Below are 19,809 nucleotides of genomic sequence, written 5' to 3'. Positions count from 1 at the left end.
GTAAGATGCTTCCACATGGTCCAGATATGAAACATGTAGTTCAGAAAAGAAAAAGATTTGTGAGGCCAAACTAAAGGTTATTCCCAGCTAAGCACTTAATGCAATGTGTCTAATGTTTGTCAGATCATTACTTAAATGCCATACGTAGATTTGTATGCTCTGTTACACATATATGATGCATACATACATTAAGGGTATATGGATGTACGCGGGTGAATACATATGTACAGGCAAATATATTGTGCTGACACGCAGGAAAAAATGGTGTAGTTCTCCATCAGACATGAACTTTATCAATCTATTTATTGAGAACTGTCAACATTACTGATTTGAAAAAAAATTAAAGTATGTATATAACATGATACATATATATATGTATAGATATGGAGACACACATATATATATGTATATTTACAGATGGCCATCTCATCACATCTTTTGTGTATCTATAGAATTGTCGTGGTTTAAACCCAGCTGGCCACTAAGTACCTCCCAGCCACTTGCTCACTCCCCTCCCTGCCCTGGTGGGCACAGGAGGAGAATGGAAGAAAGGTAAAACCTATGGGTTGAGACAGGAACAGTTTAATAATTGAAATAAAGTATATTACTACTACTACTATTACTACTACTACTAATGATAATTCTAATGAAAAAGGAGACAACAAAAAGAGAAAGAGGAATAAAATCCAAGAAACACAAGTGATGCAGTTGCTCACCACCCACTGACCAGTGCCCAGTCAGTGTCTGAGCAGTGATTGACAGTTTCTGGCTAGCTTCCCCCAGTTTATTCACTGGACATGATGCTGTGTTGTGTGGAATATCCCTTTGGCCAGTTTGGGTCAGCTGTTCTGGCCTTGCTCCCTTCCAGCCATTTGCACACCTGCTCTCCAGCAGAGCCTGGGAAATCGAAAAATCATTTACTGAGCACTGCTTAGCATCAACTAAAACATCAGTATGATGTCAGTATTATTCTCACACCTAATCCAAAACACAGCACTGTACCAGCTACTAGGAAGAAAAGGAGCTGTTTCCCACCAAAACTTGGACAAGAATGAATCCGTATGAATGTTAAGTGTGTATGCCCAAGAAAATTCCTACCAGTGAATTATCAACATCTGAAAGGAAGTGATTTGGTTTCTTCATGATTGTGTTATGCAGGCACCTAACCTGAATTAAAACTGACAAGTTTGCTTTAAGAAGCTGTAATCCCCTGAGGGCTTTTCGCTGTGGTTTCTATTACGTGGGTAAGGAGAAGCAAGGGTGTTGTTTTGTAGATAAAGACAGATCCTATAGATTAAGTTAGCTAGATTCCTAGGATGGTGTTTTTCATGAGCGCCTACAGTAGGGAGGGTGAAGAAATGGCATATGTCATAGAATTTACTCATTGAGCTTACTGGTCACAGGTTCCTTTTATTTTTTTTATCTGATGACCAACTGGCTTACCACTTTTACAGCAGCAATAATAGGATGTGAGTCCTGGATCCAAAGACTCTTAATGCTAGTCACTAGCTTTCAGTAGCCTGACAAAATAGATATACTTTGAATGGGCACATTTTTTTACAGTGCTTTGAAACAGGAGTGTTAAAATCCTTAGGCATACTTAGAAAGGGATTGTACATGACTGCTATCTAGAGAACAACATTTAATTATGCTAAGGTTTTATCTCCTATCTTCATTGCCTGTGGAGTAAAAATAAAAACTTGTAATGTTTTTGTAACTTAAGTGTCTAAGTTTTAGTGGGTAGAACAAAGGGAGACTAAATGGGAGATTGTTAGTCTTTCTCAAAGCCATTTAGCAAATCATGTATCCTAACACCTTCTCCATAAAATCTTTATGAAAAACCGTTTATCTGTATGGAATACATTTTTTTCTCACAACCTTGCATTTTATGGAAAGCGTTCTGACTAGCTGTAGTCTCAGCCTGTGTATGCACCCCAGAGCTGGATGTACTCAGTACTTTGGCTTGCACACTGAGTCCCAGATCGGCTGATATGAACAGTATCTTCTTTTGCTCCGGGGCAGATTGTTCTAATGAACCTTTTATAAGCCTGTCACCCAAATACTGACAGACACACAGGCTCTTTTGCCTGAGGTAGGTTGTTGCTTTTGCCATCAGTCTTGCAAATACACAAATAAGCTTGGCAAAGATAGGGAGGAGTCTTAACGTGAAACTCATTTATAGCTAAGATGAGAACACAGCCTAATGTTCAATTTCCAATTTGAATCAGTTCCAACTCAGATGCAAAAAAAATTTATCGAAAAGTGTTAAAAATCTATAATGAATTGAGATGACAATCCAAGCCATCTCATTCTTTGCAAATTTTAAGAGGCCACAATCATCCCCCACATCAATACATTCTTTCACACTCGCTGTCATCCTGCCCACTCTATATTGCCAACAATATGGAGATTTTTCTCCTCTTTTTGTCCTAGTGAAACTCATGTTGGTGTTTAGAGTTCATTTAAGTATACAATTAATTAGATATGCAGTAAAGATTATTAAATATAAAGACTTCAGGAAGAACACAATCCTGGGATAAACAAAATTTGTTAGAGATTTGTAAGATGAGCTACTGAAGAAAATATCTGCTTTCTAAGTGAGGGGAAATGTATTTCAATTATTGGGCTAGTATCAGAGGAAGAAATACATTATGCTTCCTCCAACTTCTACAATGTCCCATTTAACCTGCACAAGATGTTATTTTCTTGGGACAGTCAAGACTGTGAAACTCAAAGGCAAAGGAATGGAGATAAGAAGATCTCTTGGCTGACATGTTCTGATAGATAATTTTGTATGTGCTGCAGAATTATGATCAGAAGAAACTGTTGAGATAAAAATGGTAGGTTTTCCATCATATTGTCTTTGAAAATATGACAGCTAATAGGGAAATCTTTTTTGAAAATGGTTACTTCTTTGTGGAAGTTAAATTTTTAGAATATTCATCTTGTCTATACCTATTTGAAGCAATTCTATGCTTATGCTATAGGGAAAGTTTGCTAAATAGTGGTATCATTCTGCAAAAATCTTGGATGTCAAAACAGGCATACTTAAAATTTTACTAAAAGCAGGCCTCCCTTATGGACACAGAGGACGTAATTAGTGATTTGTAAGAAATATAGGGTTTGGGTTTTTTAATAAGAAATCAAGTTTTCTTGCCTGAAAAGACTCTGGTAAATAACTGGGGATTAGATAACCCTGTGAACACCTAGAGTATATTATTTAAAGATCGCTCAGTTCAGCTACTTCAGAATATGGCTTTTAAAACTGGTGTTAGTAGCACTCTTTAAAGAAGTATGACATTTCAGTGGACAGTGTTACTTTGAATTCTCAGTTCCAGGCAGTGAGAATGTGTGGTAATCTCTTCTTTGTACAAAAAGACCATGAGCTGAGTGCAGTGGAGGGAGTTACCAAGTTGTAACAATCTTAAAATCTGATCAAAATGTTATACTATTCACTGAAAAAATGTTGTGCAAGGACAAAATGAGTTTTCATAGTGTTAAGTACATATATGTGTATATGTATATATATGTGTATATATATATATAGGCTTTATATGTATGCTTTTATTAAGCTTATATGAGGGGCCAGATCCTCCAGTAAGACCTAGATGTTCACAGCAGCAGAAATTTCTACAACCATTTAGGGCTAAACTGAAGTCTGAAATTTTGCATAGCTGCAAAAATATGTACATAAGTTTACGTTGACTGGGCTGGGTCTTTGTACTACAAAAGACTTAGAAAGTATTCATCAGCAAATGCTCTTCAAATGTGTTCTATGAATTCAGATAGCTAAGTGCATATATAAATTATTTTAGATTGTTAATTATGTGTGAGCCTGATGGGTTTTTGTGTGACCATGGTGAAGTCTCTGTAGCATTGAGATTTTTTATTGCTGATTCTTTTGTTGTTGCTACTTCCTGGACCATATATTTTATTTTTAAAAGTTATTATATAGCTTTATATCTTCTTCATTATTTATTTCATTAAATATAGCAAGCCTGCTCCTTTTAAATGATTTTGTCTTTTCTGCATTTGGATAACAAAGTTATTGTAATACAGTATGGGAAAACAGGCTTTTGAACTCGCCAGTCATACTTACATTGTGCCACTATTTTACCTGGATTAATAAATAATACCTTCTATCTGTATTGCAAGGGGCACTCCTAATATGTAAAAACTTCTCTTTGGAATTTCCCAGATAGAAACATGTGCTACTGATCATAAATGCCTAGGAGATGCCTTAAAATGAGGTGACAAGAACAACACACATGCCCATTTTGTCCAGATACCTACCAATTGTAAACAGTTGGTTTTCTTTCTTTCTACCAGATGAAATTTCTGATAGAAAGTTGGACACCTTGAGTCCCTGTGGATGTATGGTAGGCTAAGTTAACATGCATTATGTTTAGCTCAAGTGTGTAATTGGCTGCTTGAAGAACTGCACAAGATAAGAAATTTTTCCCCTAAGTCTGAAAAGTAAAGCATAGTTTTAAAGGAGAGAACAATAAATAATGATTGCTGCATACCACGACCTTTAATTATAATATTACATTCTAATGTGTGTGTCATTACAGTTACAGTTGTTCACCACAAGGCAGAGCTTTCATGTAGTATCTAAAACTAAAATCCTTCTGTCTCTTCTTTAATGCTGGGCTTTTGAAGTGTTTCACAAGCTTTTTTCTACAGCCTGATGTAAAGAACACTGTTATTGTCATGGGCCACTGCCAGGGGCTGCTTGCTTCCAGCAATTGCAACTTCAAACAGTGTTGTAATGGGTGTATCTACACTATGGCAGGTTAGCCTGGCACGCTGTCTGCTTTTCACACCAGCCCCACTCCAAGAAGGCATTTAAAAGCTTTAACCTTGTATGGCATCTGAAAGCCAGAGCATATATGAGGTCCTGGGTGAAGTTTGAAGTTCCTGCACAATACTCCAGTTAAAATTTAGTCATGTTCAGTGGTTAGTCCAGCTGTAGAATCTTGTAACATCTGTTTTGCTGGAGCTCATCATTACCAAGGGAAACCAGGCATGACTGTCCAAGCAGCCTGACCTGTGTGTACAATTATACAGATAAGCCTGTTGTCATCTGCTGGTGAATCCAACTGGTTTCCAAAAGTGCACATGAATTTAGCCACAGGTGGACACCATCTACAAGGAGCAAGGTAGAGTCTCAATGTATTTCTTCCACACTCTCTTTCCTTTTAAAAGATATGATTGTATTTTAGCAAAAGGTGGAAGGTCATTCTTTATATCCAGGGAATATCATCACATCTGACATTGTGTTTCTGAGGCATGGGGAGTCACTGCCTGTCTAGTTCCCATCTGCCTGTGTTTCTGTCTGCAGGTTTTGGGGGAATGGCCATGGTCAGAAAATAAGGGAGCATATGACCTTTTCTAAAGCAAATTGAATCCTTAGGAATTGCAGTGGACTTTCACAGAGAGCCTATTGAGAAACTTAGGAAGTAATTTATTTTAAAAAAATTATTAATGAAATGTGAAACAGGTGTGCATCTATGTGAAGCAGGAGTTAAAATGCAGACTTTGGGAATTTGCATGTTATTTAGAACAGTGTTGGAGATGTTGTTTTTGTTTTTTTCTTTCTTTTTTTTTACTTAATAACTCAATTTTTTTTTCTTCCATCATCATTGATTATTTATATTCAACTGGAATAGACAGGTTTCAGCTGAATGGGAGCATTGCCATGTGATACTTACATGATATGGTTACCTCAGTTCTAAGCAGGAGGGAAGGTGGAAAGGGTAAGATAAAAGCGTCTCCTCTTCTTTTGAGGGTACCATTAAACTCTGCATGTTGGCTTTTTTCATACAAAGAGAATAACCTTTTGCCCATCCAGTTTATTTTGCTAAATGCCCAAGTTAAGATAATTAATCGGGATTGCGAGTTTAGCCTGTCAGAAAGGAGCTTTTGATTCCAACTCATCTCTCCACAGAACTTTTCATTGTATCCCTTGCTTGAAGTTGGATCTCACTACCTAGATATGGCATAAGAAGAAATTAGACTTTTTGGTTTTGTTTGTTCTAACTGGTATATTTTATTTCATTTCCATGGTCAGATAGAAAGTGTTCAAGCAATGCCGTATTTTACTGATTGCTGTTTTCTTTATGGAAGTATCTTAAGAGTCTGCAGTCCAGGGGTCTGACAGCCTTATTTTATGGCTTAATTGTTAGGACTAGGAAGAGACTTAGCTGAAATACTGTTTGCTACTGTCATTAATAACTTAAGAGGAGTGAAGCAGAGTCCGGTGAAAGGTTTAGGCAGGACATGTCACTACAATTAGTGGCATACTAGATTTTGAGCAAACAACAACAGGAGTGGGGCAGAAGGCAAAGCCAGCATTAGAAACACTCTGGAGCAATGAGATACCAGCACAGAATGAGTCTGCAGCTCCACAAGGGTCCAGTCTGCTCTCATCATTCCAGCCTCAGCACTGAGATGAGGATGGTGACATCTTCCAGCTTTGCCTTAGTTGTTACCCGATGGGTTCCATCATTGCTGCTTTACACTAAATCCATGGAAATAGTTTGTACTGAGATTTAAAAGTAAAAATGATAAAAGAAATGAACTGAAGGCAGAATCCACCCCTGCCACCATTGTGTGTAGGTGATAAAGGGCTACATCTTTTGTCTTGCATCTCACATCTTTGGTGTGTGAAGGCAGGCTCAAGTGTTCTGTTGAGGTATGTATCTTTCTCTGCTATGCTCAAGTTTGTGCAAAGGTAACAGGCATGTCAGTGCTTTTCTCTTCTCAGGAGATAGATACACTACAATAGAAGAGGATAAACCTATTCTCTTCTCCTATTCATGGAGAACATTAATGAAAGGAGAAAAAAAGTGTATGCAAGCAGTTTTGTGACTTTCTAATTTTTTCCTGCCCACTCACCTGCAAATTACCCTGTTTTTCTCTCTTACCCAACGAATTGCTGCTTCATGAATAGGCATTTCAGAAGTTGCTGTCATGAAGTCTGAGTCCTTTATGTTTTATTTTACCATTTTATCTGACACCTTGATTTTACTCTTCCCTACTTTTAGAAAACAAGCAAGCTGAGAAAAATCACAGTTTTCTGGCCCCGAAAGTCAGTTTATATGTTGTTTGGATAAAGCATGTTTGTTCTGTGAAGAAAAAAGGTGTTCTTTTTTGCTGCTCTTTCGTAGGGAAGTTGTTAGAGGCCACTGAGAAGCTCCGTGGTACCAAAAAAAATTTGATGTTAGTTTATTGGTTTAATAAGCACTATTTAAGCACTGCTCAAGTGTAACAACTATGGTTTTATAGTCTGTTTTTTCCAGACTTGAATCTTCTGATTTTGGGGGTTACCCATAAAAAATGGCTAAATAGATCAATGTTTTTCAGAGCATGTTTTTATTGCCACTACAGCTGCATGAAAAAAACTCAGTGTTGTGTTTGTCAGAAGATATGAATTCTGTAGCATTCTCTAACAGTCACATTCATCAAAATCCTTTGTCTACAGTACCATCAGTTCTGTGTCTAATTATTCCCATTGGAAGTACATTTAGTAGCAGGTTTTCATGTTCACTTAAAGCTTTTGAAAGTGAAATTCATTTCCTGCAGGGCATTCACAACAATAATGTAACTCCAGGTCAATTAAATGGAAGTTGATGATGCTACTCCAGATTTACATACCCAAAATGGGGAATACAATCTGATTCCATATATGTATGAAATCCCAGCTAATGTAAAACTGGCGTGGAAGAGAATAAGTTTTGATGTGACCTTTTATAAATTTTCTCAGAAGTTTTTTTTAAAAGGAGGAAGTGCACATTGGTCAAGTATCAGAAAGTGGTGCTCTTGATTCCAGATTGCATGTGTGTTGCTCACAGATCCAGCTGTCTATCCTCATTTACTTTTATGTTTGGAGTCTTTGGTCACTCATATCGAAAATGAAGCACTTGTACGTGAAGGAGATGCAGGACTTTCTCCAACTTGATTTTAGTGGCTGGACATCTGTTCAGAAAGCTATCAAGTGCCTCTGCAATCAGTGAGGTAAGGTCTGAAATCACTACTTCCCTCCCTGTTTACAACCAAGAACGTTTTAAAACTCATGAGTCTGGGAACATGTCTGTACCTCTCAGACAAATTCTTGTTCACTTCAGCATAGATTTGTTCCTGATAGACACCTTCAAGGCTGGACCTTATTACAATCCCTAACTCTTATTTTTGAGGTCTTTTTTGTTGTGGTTTGTTGGGGTATTTTTCCCCATTAGGAAGGAAATTGAATTTTTGTTGAAGCCCTACCACATTAAATGATTTGCTGCACCTTTTTCTTCTTCTGTTATCACATATGCAGCTCCTCTGCCACCTAGAAAAAGACTGAGAGCAAATCTTGCTCTTGGAAGATTAAACACTATTTGATGGTAAATTGAGCAAGATATAATGGGGCAGCAATAATTGCTACCTACTGTGATTGTGTTTAGTCTTAATATTATTTACAGTTAATGAACTGTCATTTTTTTTATTTTTCAGATGCTGAGGTTGAAAAGCTGATCCTCAAAACTAATCTGTGATGAATGGCTTCATAATTGGCTCCTTTCTACACATTACACTCCTTCAAAACTATATTGTTATTCAAGAAGTTGATAATCATGAATGTTACTCCTAATTTTTTTCTTTCTGGTATTGAATTATTTTCTATATGCCAAGACAAGTCCTGAGGAAAGAGAGAAAAGAAGTCAAAGGTTTTTCTTCTTTAATGACATTTATAACAATATATTGATGAGTTTTTAAAATAAACACGTTTTTTATTAGTTGTCTTACAGATATCTCAGTTTCTAATCTTTTTTTTTTTGAATGAATGAATGCCAGTAGTCAAATGTCTTGCTGAATAGTTGATACACCTTCAAGCTGTGCTTTTGTGTGCTCTCCATAGCAATTGCTGGGAATAATTAATTACATTAGAACCCTGAATGCTTTTTTTGGATACTTACTTATTCATACAGCTGGATTTGCTGGGTGACGTGAGAAAAGTGAATAGGTCAATTTTTTTAATAGAGGAAAGAGGGGAAAGAGAAGTAGAATTCAACTTTAAAACTATTTAATTATTTTGTTCTCTTTCATCTTTCCTTTTGTTGCTTGCCTTTTAACTTCCTTTTGCTGCTTCAGCTTTTCTGGTTAATTCTCATCTGTTCTCCTCCATTTGCTTCCAAAGGCTCATGGGAAGACCTTTCTTAAATTTTGGTTTTTAGGAACAAAAGGATAGATACAGATAACAGTATTACTTACCAGAAAAAAGGACTGTGAGGAATTAACTTTAATTACTGAGTCTAGTCCTCTGTAAAGGGTAACCTAGATAATAGACTTTTACTCCAAGAGGATATGCAAGAGTTCAATTCACAATGTCCACGAAGTTCTGATTAATATCTTTCAGCCTTATAGAAAACAACAGTGGTGCAGCTGTAATATGCCACAGAAAACAGTGAGGAACTGGAATCATGGTTGATGTCCTAGATCCCTACAACAACAAGGGATTTGCTAGATGGATTTCCCAGATGGTCTCTAGCAGTATCTTATTCCCTGCAGAATGGGGAGTGAAAAAGAACAACTGCCAATAATCCCTATCAGTCTGCTTGAGGTTTTGTCTGCCATATGTTTCATCAAAACGTCCTGCTTTGTATTTCATCTCTAACAGTCACTGATTTTGAATACTTCAAAGAAACAATTAAAAAAGCGGCATCTACATTAGTTATTGAGGCAGGGAGGGGACAGTGGTGTAGGTAGGCATTGAAAGCTGTGAAATGTTTCTTATGTTAAACACAGTCAAAAGACAGCCATCAAACAATTTTACAAAATGCATGGTAAGGAATAAGCCACTGACTGCTATGAATATTACAGAATGGTATTCTTGCACAATCAGTAAAAGATCCTGGAAACCGGTATTTGAGAGCTGTGTAAACAGTCAACATTTGTGTTTCACTGGGAACTGATGAAAGAGTATAAAAATATACAGCCAAAGGTAGGGGTCTGTAACTGATGTGAATTTCCATTTCATCCATGTAAGTGTGGCATGCTATGCACATTTAATACTGGATGAATTCCATATGCATCTCTAGAGTTTTCTCCAAGCTGCTGCTTCTTGGAGCTCACAGTGTTTCTATGAAATACTGCAGCTGTTGCTTGGATCTTGGCGTGGTACAACTGAATATTTCCCATATAGATGCTTCTTCTCATTAGCTGCTTTGGTCAGACTGTCGTTCTCAGTGTCCCTTCACACCGATTCAGTCTGTGTTTTCCAACTCTTGTCATCATCAATATGCCATGAGCTACCCCCAGACCTGATGGGAAATGATACATGCTGTTCTCTTCATATACATGCATACACACACACTTTATATATACATATATATATTTGTATATTATCCCTTTGTCTGATGAGAACAGTCATATGAAGGGGCCATGAACCAAAGTTGATGGAATCATACAGATGAATCAGGAGCATACAAAGAGCTCATGTTGTTAAGGCACCTGCAATGATACAAACCTAACCTTTGTGTACAGGTGCTCTAGCAGACAAGAGTGTGATTGTCTTTCATGTGTGTTTTAATTAATATTGGGATGAAATCTTGTATCTTGCTTCTGACTCCATTTTATATTTTGGTAGAGGTCATGAAGTAATGTGTTTCCTCCTCTTGTGTTTCCCATGGCATTTGGGAATTGTCTGACTCCATCAGGAAGATCCCTTGCAGAGCTATTCAGAATTTCTGCCCTGTACCTTCTACCATGGAGCTCCTGGGCCGCACTGTCTCAGGATTAATAGAAGCATCTGCGTGAAAAACAGGGAAAGGTGAGTTGATTTCCTTAGGGTTACCATGAACGGCCCCCTTATGGCCTGTCCTCAGTCCACATTATAGCGTGAGCTGAGTATTGGCTCTCAAAAGGATACGTGGATTTTCTTTGGGCCCTATTACTGAATCAGTGATATATGGTTTTTTGGACCCCCTCTGAATGAATTTATCTTTTTCTCACTTTGTTACAGTTAGTCATATGCTCTTAAAAAATCTTTTGCAGATGGAACCCCGTGGGACTGGACCTGTTTCAAAAGCTGTATTAAATGACTAAAATAAAGGTTTTGAAAACTCCTGTTTCCCCCAGTGTGTTGCTTAGCAAGAATAGCTGTGTTTAGTGGAAAAGAAGTCAGATGAGTCTGTGGCATGTGTGCCACCTCACACCCTCTTGGCTCAGCTGAGAGATGGAGGCATGAAGGAATGAGATATAGGCATGTTGTGCTGCTTGTGTCAGTTACGCCTTAAAGAGAACTGTCTCACAAGATTGATACTTCTCTATGGTTCATTAGAAGCTTTTTAAAATCCACCTCTGTACATTCAATTAAGTGTCCATCCTGCCTTCAGGAAACACGTAATATACAGGTTTATGTAATACTGTAAAAAGATATTGGAATTCCTAACGGATCTGAATGAGTGACAAAACACTGAGGAGCTGAAAAATTTGCTGCATAAAGAGGGAATTACCTTGTTAGAGATAAAGCAGCCATGACTTCCTCACAGATCCCAGTGGTTATTGCCAGTTAATAGATTGTTGTCTGTTTGGAAGGCAAAGTTATTAAAAGACTCAGCAGATGAAACTTTTTTTTAAGGTTAGGTTGGAATCGAGATAAAACATTTTTACAATGGCAGTAACAAACCGCTCATATGAAACTAGTTAATCATTACACAAAAATGTCTATGTAAGGTAGGTGTTCTTTTTATAAATATATGTACTAACGAATCTGAAAGTATACGTGTCATGCTTGTGTCATTTAGGAAAATGGTGACAACGATTCCCTTCTGTTCAAGAGCTGAGTGGTCATGTTCCATGGTTCTGTGAATCAGTAGAAGCATCTTGAATGCTTAAAGAGCCGAAAAGGCTTTTAGCATCTCAGACTGCCAGTTGCCTGGCCTAAGCTTTTGAGAAACCTGGCCTAAATGTCTGTATTTCATAGCCTTAAGTACTTAGCCCTGCATACATCTGGTTTGGGATATAAACCCTAGGACAATATTTATTTTTACTACACTCGCTGTGCCAATTAAAGACCATTCTATTTAGTATAAGAGGTAAGTAGTTTTTAAGACTATATCTGAGCTCTGTGGAGATAATTCTTTATCTTCATTCTTCTTCTTTTTTTAATATAAAATTGGCAGGAAGTGTGCTTCTTTGCTTTTAGCCTGTTTCTCCATTCCTATGTTTAGATTTTGATTATATTTAATGCTTACTTTATAATAATGTTTACAGTACCTAGAGCTTATATCTAGGGCTATTTATGTCAAACAGCAAATTTAAAAAAATAGACTGTGTAAGTCTACTGTTAATTGTGAGACAGTAGAACTTTTCTCTCCATGTAATGTAGGCAGTGTCAGTTGTGCAGCATCTTCAAAACTTTTGCTCCACTTTTTACTATTTTTTTCCTTGTTGAAAGTTTTGTCCTTGAAATGTATATGATACTGTGGTGTTAATTTTTATGTTTGTAATTTAACATCTATAATTCATATAGGTGTTACAAGTTTTTTAGGTTATTCTGTTTCTAAGAAGATAATTCTGCATAATAACTTTATACAACATGAATAAGTTGTTTATACCTTCATCAATATTTTAATTGCCAGAGTTTCCTATATCTTAATTATTTGGATTTACATAGCACACTTGGGATTCTGAAAACATCAATAAAAATAAATCAGCTTAACATTACATTGGTCCTGTGAGGCAAGCATGTTCTACCACTGTCTACTGATTAGTAAATACAGGCATGTCATAATTCCTTGACTTTCCCTAAGCAAATCAATCAATTTCTCCAGAAAAGCTGGAGAAGCCATTTGTTTCCTGTGTGTTATAGCTGAATATGAATCACAGTACGAATTCATATCTCCAGACATTACTGTTCAGTTAAGGTAAAGAGGCAGAGTCAACTCATACTGAATAGCAATTGGAAAGTTTCCTCTGGTTTTATTAGCATAGCAAAAGTTCAAAACAGTTTTTTTTCACTTGGGCTTTGCTGGTTCACTGATGGTCTTGATGAATCTTTCCAGGCCCCATCATAAGAACATGTTTACGTATGCACAAGAGAGCCTGTGGACTACATTGTTAGTATTTGTGTGATTAAACCTTAATTGCCCTAAAGTCAAATGCTTTCCTTAGTCATACAGCTTCCTGGTAGAGTGCATATACATAATACAGAAGTTGGCAGCTGTGGCAGTTCATCCTGGCTTTAGGTAGCAGAAGGCATTCAGTTGCACAGAGTTGGCATTTTGTACCCTTGTAGGGACCCCAGGGTAATCTGTGCCCAACATAACCTCGCTGGAAGGATGTGTTTCTCACACTGGCCTTGTGTGACCCTTGCCAGTACTGTACAGTGCTCCTAGTCCATCCTAAGACAGCAATGGGGCTCAGTTGCCCTTTATCTCATCCTCTTGTTCCATTTCAGGCTGTCTTGCACATCCATGTAGGCTCTTCTCTTGACACTTGAGTAAGTTTGGAGTACTTTGGTACAAAGTGCAGTTAATTCCACCTGCATTAATGCTGTGGTTTCTTTTATATTCCTCAGGATAAAAGGCAAACATTTAGCCTCTGAACGTCTCTAAATGTGTCTCAGAACATGAATCTGGCCTTGCAGAGTTGAAATGGATACAGCCATTAATCTGTTGATTGAACTAAGTATTGAGTATGTAGCCCAAACTGAGAGAACTGCAGGGGGATGAGGCTGTAGAAGTGTTAGAGTAATTGTCTGTAGCTATTTAGCAGTTGGGTTTTTTCTTTTTAATTATGAAAAACAGTCAAAATAATAGTTCAAATCACTGAAGCATTGGACTTCAAATCTGGGTTTTCAATTTATGTACAAAATTTGAGTATACCTGTGCATCTGTGTACCTGTATAAAGCAAGTTGTTTCACTTCCTCCTTAAATGTTGCTTCTTACCATACAATCTTTTTTTCACAATGCTTTATTTCATAAAGCTTGCTTGGCTGAATGCTCTCCTGGTTGCCAAATTCATGTCCTGCTTAATAGGTCTTTGTACTTTCCATGTGTTTCTGGCAGGTGCTTTTGATAGTGTGCTTTTATACACACACCTTCAAATTAAAAACCCTTTTTCCAGCAGCCTCACTTTCTAAAACTCATACGCTGCACCCATCAAAGCCATGTGGACACCAAGAGATCCTGCAGTAACTTACATACAATTACTGGTGTTACAGCAGCTGGGCACAGTGTTTGCCGTTCACTGTGTTCTGGGCAAGTGTTAACTGGAACATAGATTTAAAAATTAGGAGCGTCTTTACTTCAAATAGCAAGGAATATACAGAGGTGAGGGCCAAAATGAACACCTGCTAGTGCTCTAACTCTTGTAGTGCTCTGCAAAGTCCTTCTGCTGCAGCTCAGAGGCACGGTGTGCAATAGTCTCCTTCTTCCTTCCTTCTTCTTTGAAAGGACTTTGTCATCAGGACATGACATTTTCACTGCCATGAAGCCATTTTAGGCCCTCACTTCATCTGCCTGTTCCTCTTAATTGGCACAAATGACTTAATATTATTACCCCATATCTCCTGTGGTGGTGTGAACTGCTGCTTAATCACCCTTACAAGTTAATCCAAATCAACTCTATTGTGATTTGCTTCATAATTACTTATTGAGAGAATTAAACTCAAAAAGTGGATCCACTCTGTATGGTGATCTTCTCTTTTTACAGGATTATCACAACAGATGATCTCATGAATTTCAATATCTCTCCTTACACTTCTGCCAGAAGCAGAAGTTTCCTCTGTTACCTCTCCTACAGTGTATGAAGGCAACAGCTAATAGAGGAGTCAGAAAAGCTGCCTGTTCAAAATTCAGTTCATGGTCTGAGTTTTATGTTACCACTGCCTCAGTTCAATGACCTTTTCTTGTAATTGTTCATTTCAGAAAAAAACAAACCCCAAACCACTCAGAAAGACAATTTATTGACTAGAACAAGTGGTGAGATTGGCAAGAATAGAAGGTATTTCCTATCTGATCTTGTAAGCATGCATTACAGGTCATTGCTTTACCTTTGATAAAGTATGAAAGGGAGGAAAAATTCTGAAACTGAGGAAAAAACCAGTAAAAGGTTATGGAGACTTGATGTAGCAAATGGCAGTGCAGAACTGCTGGCAGTAGCAGGTCCCAATGACCAGCAGACAAGCAGGAGGGGGTGTAAAGGTCACAGCTCAGTGCAGGAGGGGCAGGGAGCAAGCCAGGAGCATCCTTGGCCTCCATTTGCTCCTGCTATAGCTCAGCTTTGGTGGGGTTCCTGGGAAGGGGCAAGGAGGTGGAGGTCTCAGGAGAGGTGGCCAGAAAAAATAAAGTGCAATAGTGCACGCAAGGTCCTGATGAGGGAATGGATTAATGACAGAAAGTGTAAGAGCATTTTAAGTGGCATTGGTACAAAATGAAATGTTAACCTCAGAGCCCATTCCTATCTCACATGGAAGGACTTGTATTTACTCTGCAAGGGCAAATTTCCATGGGCTGTGCTCAGGCCCCAGCTGAGTATCTTACAAAGTAGAGATGTTTTCTTTTTACTTTGGTGGAAAGGCAGATACGGGCAAGCAAAAGGACAGGATTTAATTTCAAAAATTAATGTGCCTCACTAATCCTACCCCAAAGCCTTTCATCCTACCTGGAAAAAAAGCAGACAACATCTTACCTTGAATTAGTTAATTGAGGGCAGTGCAGTTTTCAGTGATCAGATCAAGTGAAGGACCAACCATTTTTGGTGTGCAAAGTTAACGTGTAAATAGTGTTCCCATAGCTTCAATTATTTAAATCCTGTGGAACATGATCTCTGGAAAACATAAGGCAGAAAGCTTAAAGTTGGGTCCTATGATAGGCTGTGTATCTTTCCCCATGACTTTTGAAAGGCTGAATGGTAAATAGTAAAACTTTTTAATTTCAGTTTATAAACCTGGGGTTTTGCAGTTTTAATAACAGCTGGGATTGTCCTAAAACTCAAGGGGAACTTTGATTAAGCATGTAATGCAGAATTTATTAGCAATTAAAAACTACAGGATGGTCCATTTGTCACCCATGTCTTAGAACAGGGCCTTGGAAGGCAGTGCATTAAAAGAAATATGTCTGTGCCCAGACATTCTGTTCTTACATTAGTTAACCTATTAGTTTCATAGGTTTATTAAATAGAAGCAGCTACTTGGAAAGTTGAATCCTTTAAAGAACATTATCTTTTCAAAAGTTTTTTGTGAAAGTGATTTTATGCTTTTAAGACATTTTGTATAATCATCAATTTATATTTTCTGCCTTTAGTCAAGCTCTGAGGTTAAATTATATTAAATAAATAAAAAAAAAAAATCATCTCCCAAACTTGTTCACTACTTTGAACTTCTTAACAATGCCACTTGTACATATATCCAGAAAATTAATAGTGTATTATAGCACATAATGCTATGGAAGTGGCTAATAAATACGGGATTCTTGTCTGTATGGATAACTCCCACACATCACTTTGAAATTCATTCTACCTAGAGCCATAATTTGCAAGGTGTTTGTTAGATCTTTTCAAAATATAGCTTTCCATAAAAATACATTTAGATGTAAAGTGTTATTTAGACATTTTATGCCAGACTGTTCCTGTTTTACTTACGTCCCAGGTAAAAAATGTTTTTTAAAATCTTGGCTGCCAGGGAAGTTTTATACAGAAAAAGTACTGTTTTGCTACCCATATGGTGCAGTTTATTCTATCAACGTGAAAATGTGTTTGTTGCTATATGTTGTCTTGTTTTTTTTCCAAATGAGGTGTTTTATGCTCTGTCAGTTTTTCTGTCCCTGAATAACCTTTGAAACTAATTTTACAAGGTAGTAATCTTGACAATGGTGAGTTGCTATGAGCAGTGAAAATTTGCATTTGGCTCAAGTAGAAAGACTCCGGTTACTGCTTTCATAAGGGACTTAGACTATTGAGAAGCAGATACTGCTTGTGCAAAGAATGATCTCCCAACCCTCAACAAGCCACAAACTCCTGCCCTCTAAGATGTGAGAGAGATGTGGAGTGAAATGGAGAAGGCAGGCTGGTGAGACTTGGGGATCTAGGACATACATCTTTAGGATGTCAGGTTTCTTCAGTTCTAGTTTTTGAAGATAAACTGGTTTAAATATAATATACTGGATATCTCTGTGTAGGAATCAGTGAGCAGATATTTAAGCTGCTCCTTTACAGGATTCACAGAGGTAAGCTGTGACTGCCAGCATGAGTCATGTCTCTGTATTTTGTTTGTTTCTTACAGCACTGTTGAAGGCATATATTACACAGAAAAATTCAGTAGCTTGAACCCATATCATCACATTCATTTAAAAACACTAGAATTGGAGTTGCAAAATTGCTTGACAAAGCCAAAGAGGTCATATTTGCCAGAAAAAAACAGTTTCTGAGTGCTCGGACTGCTTGTGTGGTGTTACTTTTTAATAATGGAAAACAAAGCTATTAGCATCCTATGCCACACATGAACACATCCTTGTTTCCAAATAGAGCCCTACTAGAGGTACACACTAGGGAGGGGGAACTTTTACTAAAGTTATTCTTGCCTTTCAGTTTTTAAAATTAATCCCTGCTTAGGAATTAATAAAATCTGCTCAGGTTTTCTGATCCATGGCCTGGCCATACAACAGAGCAGAACCAATGCCAGTTCCAGGGACAGTGATGGGGGCTGTTCACAGAAAACCCTTCTGTCCCTCAAATTCTGTGCCTCTTGTTGAATAAAATGCAACAGATGAGAGTTATGTTCTATATTTGTGCTCCAGAAGGATCTCAGCCTGTAGATCACAGCATGGCATGCCTTGACCTCAGGTAGGGCTCTGTGAAAGAAGAGGCTGGATGAGCACAAAGTGTAGGCAGCTACACCACGAGAGAGGGGGCCACTTTCTCAAAATAGATGTATAGATGAGTTCTTTTAATTTTAAAAAATGTATTCTATTTTGGTTTCCTCTTTGTTCTTTAAATTTCATCTATGAAAGCTAAGGATATGGTAGTAGTCATATAAAATATGAAAGCAAATAGAAAGGACAACAACTTCAAAAACTTTAGGCCAGCTCAGATCTGAATTTAAAGTTTTCAGCTAGTTCTCTTTATGTGATAAACTGACTTAACATAAGATCAAATCCCTTTTCCCTGAATATGGTGGCAGGATGTGGAAGATTAAATAATTTGGGTTGGAGCATGATACAAAGCAGTTTTTATAGCTGTTCAGTTCTCCATAGTCAGGTATTGAGTTATGATATCAATATGAGAAAATGCACTGTCTGCTCTGATTTATTTAATTTTTCTGGCATAATTCTGGCTGGTTTTCCCCACAGAATTCTTCCTCTACGAGAAGGTGATTGAATATGGTTTTTGGCGGAAGTGGAGTTTTGCCAAACAGGATTTTATAGTCTGCTCTATACTCTGGTAGGAGAGCTCTACATTGCAGGGTGGTGATGTGGTTAGCTAAAGTGAATGCATGTAACTAAGTGGTCCCAATATTCAAAACTCAAAATATCTTTCCTAATAGAAGGTAAATATTGTTTGTTGTAAATGAGTTTGAGCCTTTACAGTCCAAGTCTATTAGAGCATCTTGGAAACTTAAGTGCTGCTTGATGGCTGTATGGTTCCCACTAACTGAGCTCCAAGTACCCAGTGGCAGAACCATTTTGCGGTAAACAAAGATTTTTCAGCTACAAGAAATCAGAGTACAGGGGCATGGAGTCAAGTTCGTAAGTGCAATTTCCTTTCTAAACAGCAGCTGTTCTGGGAGCTGTTCTGCCATGTTATCCTGGAGGAAACTGGCTGATTCTCTTCTCACAAGTCTGAGAGTTTAACAGGCAGCATATAAAAATCTCAGGGCTCATTTATGACCAGACCAACCAAAACAGCTCACTTTTGTATCAAATATATATTAATGTTTGTAGAAGTTGAAAAGTGCTGTACCATCTTGGGCAGGTAAAGTTATGGATTACAATGAGAGTTTCTGGTTTCTTCAGGATGGTACCATGAAAGCTCTCACCCAATAGGGATACTTAATGATATTGGTAGGGATTTAGGGGGCTACTTTGATCTGTCTGACTCTTCTGGGGAAGAGCATTTGCTCTAGAACTGGCTGCCTGAGTAGTTTGAGCAGCAGTTGTCTTTTCCTTTGGGAATCAGGTTTAATGCTTTTCATAATATTGTCCTCCATCTCCCACCCCCAAAATGTCAGACCACGTCTTTAATAGAAGCACAGTCAGCATAGCTTTAGAACTGAAATATCCTTTTGTTGTTTCTGTTTCTTCCTGCTCTTTTTGTATCAGTCCTAAGGATACATTAACTGGAAAATGAATAGGTAGAAACTGCCTTTATGAGGAATTCTCCTGCAACATTCTTATGATTGCTGTAATGTGATAACCTCAAGCAATGCCTCTGGCTTAGTTTTATGATAAATGTTTTGTTTATCCTTCCCTAAACAAGGAGGGTCAGATTAGACGCATTTCTTACAAGACTTACTTGATTTACGAGATGCATTTCTTTAAGATTTATTTGCGGTAGATAAGTAGGGAACTAATCAGTAATCTATTCCATCAGCTTCAGATACACACATCTCAGCTGCTCCTCTGTTACTCAGACTATTATGGACTGGGAACAGGCCTCCCCCCTGGTTCAGGAGCCCTGTCTTCATCTGTCTCCTCCTGATTGGTCTCAAGTTCTAAATCTTCCCACCTGGTTCTTAAGCAACAATTAAGGCCATTAACCTCTGTCTCCCAGGGCTGCTTACTGAGACAATCCAGCTGATTTATCTCAGGAGAATTTTTTAAAGC

The 19,809-nt window shown here is 37.8% G+C and overlaps 1 protein-coding gene and 1 long non-coding RNA gene across 6 annotated transcripts in view; both read left to right on the top strand.

The window, feature by feature from the left end:
- NOL4 (nucleolar protein 4) overlaps positions 1–19,809 on the top strand; it is a 190,314-nt gene that overhangs the window by 110,989 nt on the left and 59,516 nt on the right. The window lies entirely within an intron of this gene.
- LOC116451296 lies at positions 7–9,680 on the top strand. The gene is made up of 2 exons (XR_004243167.1): positions 7–8,019; positions 8,500–9,680. It is a non-coding gene; the product is annotated as an uncharacterized LOC116451296 (long non-coding RNA).

This window comes from Corvus moneduloides, chromosome 1, assembly GCF_009650955.1.
Source record: "Corvus moneduloides isolate bCorMon1 chromosome 1, bCorMon1.pri, whole genome shotgun sequence".
In the NCBI taxonomy this organism is placed as follows: Eukaryota; Metazoa; Chordata; class Aves; order Passeriformes; family Corvidae; genus Corvus; species Corvus moneduloides.
Note: the sequence above shows the minus strand (reverse complement) of the source record. Positions and strands in the feature narration are given on the sequence as shown.